The sequence below is a fragment of the Salmo trutta genome, chromosome 38, assembly GCF_901001165.1.
Source record: "Salmo trutta chromosome 38, fSalTru1.1, whole genome shotgun sequence".
Taxonomy (NCBI): Eukaryota; Metazoa; Chordata; class Actinopteri; order Salmoniformes; family Salmonidae; genus Salmo; species Salmo trutta.
Genome location: NC_042994.1, coordinates 6,172,633 through 6,183,893, shown reverse-complemented (window position 1 = coordinate 6,183,893; position 11,261 = coordinate 6,172,633). Strand labels below are relative to the sequence as shown.

General features: G+C 40.5%; 1 pseudogene; it reads right to left on the bottom strand.

Annotated features, from left to right (window-relative positions):
- LOC115178505 (glutaryl-CoA dehydrogenase, mitochondrial-like) lies at positions 1-4,998 on the bottom strand (annotated as a pseudogene).
- Positions 4,999-11,261: the final 6,263 nt, after the last annotated feature.

Genomic DNA, 11,261 nt, shown 5'->3' with positions numbered 1-11,261 from the left:
TTTGGACCCAGTGTTTCTTTCAGGTTGACTTTTACTTTAATATACTATCACCAAACAGAGGCACTTGGGGATGGAAGTCCATCAGCAGTCAGGCACACACCCTCAGTGATTACTTCTCATAAGACAGATAGATGGGTAGCTCAAGGCTTTCCCAGTCTACTTTAAGTCCGTTATTCAGTCTGTTGTAATAGGAGGACAAGGAGGAGAGTTTACTTCTCAACAGTGAATGACTGCAGTCCAGTGATGGCTCGGCCCAGGATCAAGGCATGTATGTCATGGGTACCTAGAAGAACAAGCAAACACAAAGGCATTGTGGGTTGATTATTTGATAAGAGAAATGTGCAAGTGAGGCTAAACTTTTAATTTAAATTAGATATTGTAGGGATATGTAATACATACATACTGAGAACACAGGAGGTTGGTGGCATTTAAATTGGGGAGGATGGGCTCGTGTTAATGGCTGGAGCTGAATAAGTGGAATGGTATCAAATACATCAAACACATGGTTTCCATGTGTTTGATGCCATTCCATTTACTCCGTTCCAGACATTATGAGCCATCCTCCCCTCAGCAGCCTCCACTGACTGAGAATTATACCACAAAACCAACAAGTAACTGTAACACTTCATTTGTACACTACTGACCTCTGCTGGTCATGAAGTCTCATTGTCTCGCTCCAATCCAGACTACTTTCTGCTCATGTTCCATTCACCTGTTCTTCTATCCAGCCTTTCCATCCTTTAAATACCATATTCAATCAATCTTCTCCTCACCTTCGTATGTGTTGACGGCCTCCAGGTTCATGACGTGTCTGATAATGTGGTACTCGTCTGCGATGCCGTTGCCTCCCAACATGTCTCGGGCCTGCCTGGCGATGTCCAGGGACTTCCCACAGCTGTTCCTCTTCAGCATGGAGATCATCTCAGGGGCCGCTCTGAGGGAGGGAAGACATACAGGATAGAGGTCAGTGTTTAATATAATGAAGAAAGATGGACACGTACAGTACACACAATGAGATAGTCTCTCTTCACATATTCAACATGAAACTAGTACACAGACCAATGCATAAACACACACTGCAGTCTCTCCTCACATCCAAAAGCAAACATTTCGCTCACTCAGTGGGGACTCCACTCACTTCTTGTTGTCGATGAGTCTGCCTAGGGCCAGACAGGACTGCAGGCCAATGGTGATCTCTGTCAGCATGTCAGCCATCTTCTTCTGCATCAGCTGGTTCCTGGCCAGGGGCACGCCAAACTGGATCCTGAATGGACCAAAACAAAAGAGAACGAATCAGATGTCAGCGACATATAATAGGGTCCTAAAATGCTGAAAGAAGAGTCAGGATGGCAGCTTGACTCCCTTCAATACTCTTTACTACTGAGCTAACGTCTTCCTGAACAAGCTACTTCGTCCATTCATACCAAAAAGTGCTCTGAATTAATAGGGTTGATGACATAATGAGTAGGGAGGGAGATGTTTACCTGTCCAGTGTGTACTGGCGGGCAGCGTGGAAGCAGAACTCGGCAGCACCCAGAGCTCCCCAGGCGATACCGTAGCGGGCGTTATTCAGGCAGCCGAAAGGACCCTGACCAGAAATGAGACATATACAGTATGTTCAGTTCAATATATTATATTTTAACAGAACACCTTTTCTTCATCTTTAGAGAACTGACTTTGTTTTCTAGATCGCATCTCAAGAGTTCTCTAAACATACAGTATCTCGGCCAGCAACTTTGATTCAGTCAGAATTGTTCCTATAGTAAACATTCCATTTACAGTATTTCTAAACAGCATTATGTGTTTGAGTCCAAAAGTTAGGCTTACTCACAGCCAGTCCAGAGACGTTGGGCAACATATTCTCTTGGGGCACCTCCACCTCGTCCATCAGGATCATGCCCGTGGCCGACGCCCGCAGAGAGAACTTGCCCTCGATCTTAGGCGTTGCCAGGCCCTTCATGCCACGCTCCAGGATGAAACCTCTGATCCTGCCATCCTCACACTTGGCCCAGACCACCGCGATGTCCGCCACGGGTGAGTTGGTAATCCTGGAGGATAGGGGAGAGAATACGCTAAGTTAGTTACCCATAGTGAGAGTTAGGGTATTATAGGTTCAACTACATCATATGCGAGGGTAAGGGTATATAATATGGTGGGGGGGGGGGACAGGCAGGGAGAATGTATGGTGAGGGAAAAAGGTATTTGATCCCCTGCTGATTTTGTACGTTTGCCCACTGACAAAGAAATTATCAGTCTATCATTTTAATGGTAGGTTTATTTGAACAGTGAGAGACAGAATAACAACAAAAAAATCCAGAAAAACGCATGTCAAAAATGTTATAAATTGATTTGCATTTTAATGAGGGAAATAAGTTGCATTTTAATGAGGGAAATACTGCTTGCATTACGAAACATATATAGAGACGTAACAGTTCCAAAAGTCTGGCGTGGGCTTTGCCAACAACTGGTGTAAGGTTATCTATATATGGATGGCTATGCATGAAGCTGTGCATGAGGTCCTTCTCATAATGTTCTTTCCGTAATGAGACAGTCACACATACATCTAACCTTCATGTCATGCCACCTAAAGTTCCCACAGTGGAGACAACAAACATCGTGGAAGTATTGTTTGTTACACCTGCATTTTTCAGCAGCCATATAACTGAAGGGATATGTCTCCTCATTGGGACATTTTATAGTTGACTCATAACTACTCTACCTACCTAGCCTGGTCTTTCAAAGAAGTGAACTAAAGCAGAAACAGACTGGTATGGTAACCCAGACTAGAACCTACCCAGTCAGACCTACATGCAGACTGGTCATATAGACTGGTACCCAGGTTAGAAGAACCTTACCATGTCTTGGCTCCGCTGATGGTGAAGGTGCTACTGGAGGGGTTGTACTTGGCCTTGGTCTCCATGCCCGCAGGGTCACTGCCGTGGTTGGGCTCAGTCAGGCCGAAACAGCCCAAGATCTCCCCACGAGCTGCATCATTACACAGAGAGAGATGGGATTATGAAGAGGCCTTATCTAACTGGAATATGAGCTCTTCTTCAGTCTGCATTAGTTTAATTCTCAATTTCGCACCACATTTACTTTGTACAACAACTTAGACTTTTGTCTATGTGCCAATATTAACTATGTATAAACACCTGTTGTTTGTTCATCTATGTTCTTTTTCTTCATACTTATGAACTGAAACCCAACACAGTTTCTAAACCGAAAATTGTTGATACTGACCGAACCAACCATTTATTGAGGACATTGATATCGATAATAACGATAAGTAGCCTTTACTAGAGGAATGTGAAGTTTGAAATGAAGTAAGTCTGCTAATATGGGCTATTGCTAATGGGCCAAGTGATATCTGAGTGAGTGCGGGTTTTTCCTTTCTTCAATCGATAGCTACAACATCTAAAGTAGTAGTAGTTTTAAGGGTAATGTAAAAAAGTAACTGCCGCACATGTTATGAATTTATCGTTCAATTTATCGTGATACTTCAGTCAATTTATCAGGATATGGATTTTTTTTTCCATATCGCCCAGCTCTAGTTTCTATACTATGTGTCATTTTACTATGGAATATATAGTAGTTATTGCTTACCTAGCCTGGGTAGCCACTTCTCCTTCTGTTCCTCTGTGCCGTAGGCATTGATGGGGTGCATGACCAGTGAGGACTGGACACTCATGACTGACCGGTAGCCACTGTGCACCCTCTCCACCTCCCTGGCAATGAGCCCGTAGGCCACGTAGCTGGCGCCGGCACAACCATAACCTGGGTGAAGAAGAGACAAAGTTGAGGAAGAAGGACAATTAGTGAACTAATCGAGTTGAGCATGAAGATTGAATATGAACACATCAATAACAGGATGATGCATGTTTCATATGTTATTTACCTTGGATGGTTGGCCCCAAGACACCCAGCTCTCCCATCTCTGAGAATCTCACGGTGGAAATCTGTGGGGGGGAGACAAACAAACAGAAAGTGAGCATGAATAAATAGTTTATAGAGAAGTTCATTGTGCAACATGAGAAGTCTTCTCTCCAGGAATAGCACCTCAGCCTGTGTTTACGGTTGTGTCTGTTGGCCAAATGTCAGTGTTTACATATGTCTCCGTTGGCCATGTGTCAGTGCTGACATTTATCTCCGTTGGCCATGTGTCAGTGCTGACGTTCGTGTCCGCTGGCCATTTGTCAGTGCCTCAGCTTGTCGGTGTTGGCCATGGCCATGCCTCAGCCTATGTCTGTGCTTACACACTGTTCCAGTGCTTACGTTCGTGTCTGTTGGCCATGATGATGCGTGGCATTAGTTTTTCCTGGCAGTAGGTCCTGAAAGAGTCTCTGATCATCCCCTCCTCCTCTGTCAGCAGGCCGTCCAGCTCCAGGGCGTCACGCCAGTTAAACTGCACCTTGGCTGTAGAGGGCCATGGGAATTAGAACATGAGGCGACACAAACAAGGTGATGTCATACTGTCCACCACCACGTTTCATAATATAATACACCATGTCTGTATGTGTAGCCAGTGGCATCTAGCAGGTTAAGTTTACATATGTAATACATTGGTAATGTACATATGATACGGTTTGTCCAATACTGTAGCTTTACGAGTTGTATAACTTGTATAAATGACTTACGTGCTTCTTGGCGACCACTTCGGCTTCTGAAAGAGTCAACGGCACAATAAGTCATCAACGGAGACCAACAAAAAAGCAGCAATACATTCTAGACACTTAAAAATGTCACTTAATTAAATACAATCCCATTCTATGTTATTATATGCTCACATGTAAACTCCCCGTTTTGGGCTGGTGAAGCTGCTGCTGTGCCCTGTGCCCGGGAGGCTGAGATTGCAGCACATTTCTTAGCGTTGGAGAGCAAACGAGTCACAGCACCTCTGAGAGCCATGGTACACAGTCTGAAAGAAATTACAACACAAGACACATTTAATGGTACACTAAAGAGAGTAAAGATTATAAATTTACAAAACATGATATTATCATATTATCAAGTGAATTATTCATTTTGCGTAAAATGTATGACATTTAAAACAATGTGATGGTCAAAAATCACATTTGAAGCATTTTAGTGACAATACTGTAACATACTGTACCAATAATGGCAGTTATAATCAAAAGGAAAAAAATGCTATGGTACAGATTATTGTTTTAATATCATTTTCCTGGTGTTCCATAGCTCTATTTGAACGAATAAGATAAGAAATGTCATGTTTTATGGTAGCTGTCCTTCATTACACAAGCCTGTTACAAAACATTGTATAACACATGTTGACCAGCAGGTAAAAAAAAATAAACGTTCTAAACAGTAGCAGTAAAAACAAGTCTTATTCCGTAACAATATAACATTGCAGTGAGCAACCTCATGCACAACATAGTATCGATGATCTGATAACGTCGCATGATGATGGCCTTATCTCATGCAATGCTGGTTGTTTTGTAATCGCTGCAGTGTGACGTCAAATGGCTACGTGAGGGCGTGGGGACAGCTTTTCTCCATCATAAGCGAATCAAGCCAATAGAGACGACACCTGTGAAGTAGTTTTTATGCTTTAACCTTGAATTAAAGCATAAAAACAAATGCATATATATGCATTATAAAACTATTTAGAGTGTAATGATTCATAAAGTTATGTGTGAGTTAAATACTTTTTGTCACAGATTTTTCTTTTTGGAACTATTTCCAAAAGTTAAGAATGCCACACTCAAAATGGCGCTAATGTATAGCCATCTGGCCAAGGGCATGTCGTGGGCGTTGGCACACTTCCTTCCCATCTCATTGGCTGTGACTATATAAATGCCGCGTTCAAATGTTAGTCGAAACTAGGAACTCGGAATTTTTCTATTTGCCAATTCGTTTCAAAATGTTCGTCATATGCCGCCTTCAAAACAAATGGCAACTGGGAACTCGGAAATCTCCAACTTCCGACTTCAGTGCGATCAAGACAACTGGCAACTCAGAAAAAACGAGCTCCGACTGGGAAATATTATTTTGAACGGTCATCCAACTCGGGAACTTGAAGATCACTGACGTCATAATTTGATGTCGTATATTTGAGTTCCCAGTTGTCTTCAATGCACCACTAGATTGTAAAAAATAGATCCAGGTGGCAAATGGCCATGTGCTTCTGAAGACTAGGTTCAAAATACTGTATCTTAAACCAAGCCCGAAGACACCACAATTGTATAGGAGTGTGGTATTAAAAATATTATGCAATTATAGTGTTTATTTACACATATTTGTTAAAAAATACACATACACATATTTGTTAAAAAATAAAACAAAAAACATATTTTTTGAACGTTTTCAATTAAACATTGAGAAGTGAAATGTAGGCTTTATATTAGGCAGTGGTGGAAAAAGTACACAATTGTCATACTTGAGTAAAAGTAATGATATCTTTAGTAGAAAATTACTAAAGTAAAAGTGAAAGTCACCCAGTAAAATACTACTTGAGTAAAGTCTAAAAGTATTTGGTTATAAATATACATAAGTATCAAAAGTACATGTAATTACTAAAATATACGTATCAAAAATAAAAGTAAAAGTATAAATCATTTCAAATTCCCTACATTAAGCAAACCAGACAGAACAATGTTCTTGTTTTTATTTATTTATGGATAGCCAGGGGAACACTCGAACACCTAGGCAATAATTTACAAACAAAGCATTTGTGTTTAAGGAGTCCTCCAGATAAGAGGCAGTAGGGATGACCTGGGATGTTCTCTTGATAAGTGTGGGAATTTAACAATTTTCCTGTCCTGCTAAGCATTCAAAATGTAATGAGTACTTTTGGGTGTCAGGGAAAATGTATGGAGTAAAAATTACATGCTTTTCTTTAGGAATGTAGTGAAGTAAAAGTTGTCCAAAATATAAATAGTAAAGTAAAGTACAGATACCCACAAAAACTACTTAAGTAGTACTTTAAAGTATTTTTACTTAAGTACTTTACACCACTGATATTAGGCTATGTGGCATTAATCAGAATTGAATGAGATAAGCCTAAATTTGTTTGTTTGGTGAACAACATGTGTGGTTGGGATATTTTCATATAGAAAAAGTAAATAGCTCAACACAATACTTTGAATAGATCAGTTTGCTGAATGAAATGTGTGTATAATGATTACAGTTGTCAATGCAAATTAACGACAATATAAAATGCATTATGCAGAAATGATTCATTAGGCAAACATGATTACTTCCAAGCATTCAAAGGCCAGGAAACTAAATATAAGAAGCGTAACCTCATTCATTATTCATGGTATGTTATGTTAGACGAATCTTGGCATAGTTCATCCACATGACACCCCTGAAAGCAAGGATAGGGTTGTCAGGGCTGACCACAATAGCCTCTATTTGCTATGTCACCTGGCCTACACGGTTGCTGAGGTACGATCTCTCTCTCTCTTAATTCAATTGAAAGGGGCTTTATTGGCATGGGAAACATGTGTTTACATTGCCAAAACAAGAGAAATAAACAATAAACAAAAGTGAGAAGATACAAAACAACATCAACAAAAAACTATTTGAATTTAACAGTAAATATTGCACTGAAAAAGGTTTAAAAAAGATAACGACATTTCAAGTGTTATATTATCAGCTATGTACAGTGTTTTAGCGATGTGCAAATAATTGTAGTAGGAATAGTAGGGGAAGATAAATAAACAGATAAATATAGGTGGTATTTATAATGTTGTTTGTGCTCCACTGGTTGCCCTTTTCTCAAGGCAACTGGCCACAAATCTTTCTCCTGTGACTGCACACTGAGTTATTTCACCTAACAGATATGGGAGTTTATCAATGTTTGATTGTTTTCAAATTCTTTGTGGGTCTGTTTAATCTGTGGGAAATATGTATCTCTAATATGGTCATTCATTTGGAAGGTTAGGAAGTGCAGCTTAGTTTCCACCTCATTTTGTGGGCAGTGGGCACATAGCCTGTCTTCTCTCGAGAGCCAGGTCTGCCTATGGCGACCTCTATCAATAGCATGGCTATGCTCACTGTCTGTACATAGTCAAGGATTTTGGGTCAGTCACAGTGGTCCGGTATTCTGCCACTGTATACTCACTGTTTAGGGCCAGATAGCATTCCAATTTTCACTGTTTCTTGGTTGATTCTTTCCAGTGTGTCAAGTAATTGTGTTGCTGTCCTGGAGCTCTGTGGGGTTGTTTTATGTTTGTGAACAGAGGAGCAAAACCAGCTGGCTGAGGAGACTTTTCTTTAGGTTTGTCTCTCTGCAGGTGAGAGCTTTGTGGTGGAACTTGTCAACATCGCTTCCTTTTAGGTGGTTGTATAATTGAACAGCTCTTTTCTGGCATGTATAGTCCTAATGCTCTGCATGCATTGTTTGGGGTTTTGCGTTGTACACAAAGTATATTTTTGGGTGTTTGTCCCATTTTGTAAATTATTGGTTGCTGAAGTGGACCCCAGACCACACAACCATAGAGGGCAATGAGTTCTATAACTGAATTAAATATTTTTAGCCAGATCCTGATTGTGATGTTGAGTTTTATGTTCCTTTTGATGGCGTAGAAAGCCCTTGCCTTGTCTTTTAGATTGTTCACAGCCTGGTGGAAGTTACCTGTGGTGTTGATGTTCAGGTCGAGGTAGGTATAGTTCTTTGCAGTGGCGATTTTAGCATGCAAATCTTGGTGGGGCAAAAATAAATAAAAGTGAGATGCATGCCAGAAAAGCCACAACACAACACTAAACAATACAGTCCTGCTTGAGAGTACAGGAGGACACTAGAATCAGTGCCCTGTGTACTATAACAGTGACTAACAGTTCCCACAAACTGTTAGGGTCTACATAAAGCTGTCCCAACAGCAGTCCCAAACATTTTACCACTGCTACACCTGGCTATCAGCGGAACCTTGTCTGGTAGCAAAACAGTTAATTCAGCCTCATTTACTGCCTTTAAAAAAAATAGCTGCTATGGCTGACTTGCTTAAACAAATGTGGTTTCTAATGACAATTGAGATGTACAAACTGTGGCATAAGGGGACGACAAGCGGATAAAAGACAATCCGTGATTTTGATTAAGGCATTAATGAGCGAGCTAGGGCGGACGTAGTCAATATAACCATTTTTTAAGCACTTTTGTAATATACAGCGACAGAATTCAGAACATGGGCCGTTCTTACAGTGTTCTCCCTGTACACCAAGTCAGAACCATAGAATAAATAAAGGGGGCATATAAACACGCAATGAAAGCTCTTACAATATTTTCTAAAACCTTTCTCTAAAACAGGCTATAGGCTACATGTGCACCACCAAGTCAGAACAGTAGGCGAAATAAAGAGGGGTAAATAGACCAAATTATTAGGGTGAGGCACATGGGCTACTAACATCTTACTACACAACATACACTTGGTATTACTTTCTTAGCTACTCCCTGGCATAGTACATGATTTATGCAGCAGCATACAATACATTTTTGGACTCACCTTATTGTGCTGTGCTCACTTGAACAGGAAGGTGGCGTGGCGGTCCTTCGTGGGCAAATTTTGTTATCAAAGTTTGGCATTCTCTGGATTTATGGTGCTTTCAAAACATCTGGGAACTCTGAAAAAAACACGGCGTTCAAATGATGACGTCATTGATCTTCAGGTCATAGCACTAGAAAGAGGTCAGATTTACAATTCCGAGTTGGATGACCGTTCAAAACTTATTTTCCCAGTCGGAGCTCGTTTATTCCCGACTTCCCAGTTGTCTTGAACTCACTGAAGTCAAGTTTTCGCAGTTACGAGTTAACAGTTGTTTTGAGCGCGGCACAAATCACGCTTCATTGACAGCATTGCCCATGTTGAACGTTTATTATTTTAAATTTGGAAAATCCCAGATTTGGGACCACACAGCCACTTTCACTGATTCCTTCCAAACCACTCATTGTTGAATTTACGATTTACAACTTGTTGTGTAATGTTTATGTCCAATGGCCGATGAGCACCGATACGTTTTATCTATAATTTTTCTTCATTATTTATCTTCATATGACAAGGATTAAAAAGGATTTGCCAGTAGATTGTCGACTTCATTCATGATGATGACTGCTAGCTAAGATTTTGAAAGTATAAAGTTGACATGATCAGTCCAATCAAAGCTACTGTAGATATAACATGATTTGATGTCATTTTATCGGTGGCCTTGAGCCTTCTTGGATGGGAACTTCTAATTTAACTCTATGGCAGCACCCAAAGGGCTAGAATTTTCGAGGTCTACCCTTAGACTAGGCGGTGACGTAGTGTTCCCATGAGTGACAGAACACTGAGCCAATTGCGGCGTAAAGCTCAGTATTTTCTTTTGGCTTGACCCTCCACCACAGAAAGCACTTAGCTAGGCTGAAACACTGTCATTATGGAGCTGCCTTACTCAAGAAAACAAAAATAGACCATGTTTGTATGTGGCTTTATTAACTGAATTATATATATATATTTTTTTACATTGTTTGCAAACTGATATGTGACACGTATTAATGACAAAATTACATGCAAAACAGGCAAGACCCCCAAAAATGTGGGGTGGAGCCCCACCTGCCCTGAATGGCGTGTCACCACTGGTTCTTTGTGTGCTCTAGGGCAACGGTGTGTAGATAGAATTTGTATTTGTTGTCTTGGCTACTGGACCTTTTTTGGAACACTATTATTTTAGTCTTACTGAGACTCACTGTCAGGGCCCATCTCCTTTATACCATGTTTCTTACAGGATGACAATGTCTATATTTCAGATTTCTTTGGTGAAGTCTGGGTTACTGCTCTTTAGGCTAAAAGCCTCAGACCCCCTTATCTCTCTCTCTCTCTCTCTCTCTCCAACTCTGTTATTTTAACACAAGTGCTCTCTTTCTTCCTCTCTTCACTGCATGCACCTTTTTACTGTTTGCATTCTTTTCGATTTTGTTGATATCAAGTGAATTTTTCCACTCAAAGCTGTGAGAGATTTCCTTTAAGTTTAAACAACTTACAGTCTCTACATTTTATTTGCATGTTGTAAAGAATAATTTTGCCTAATGATTTTTAAATTAAAATAGGCTATTCATAGTGTCTGGTAGCACAACCCTTCTTCACATTCCTTTGAAGTGGCAGCAAGAAATAAATCGTTTTGGTCCGGCCTTCAGGGTTATTTAATTGGCCGAGCAAGCTGTCAGTTGTTAGTTTTTATAGCTGATTGGCCACTGTCTCTCTCTCTCTCTCTCTCTCTCTCTCTCTCTCGTGGTATGGAATGTATCATGATTTGGGATGGTCTTGCCA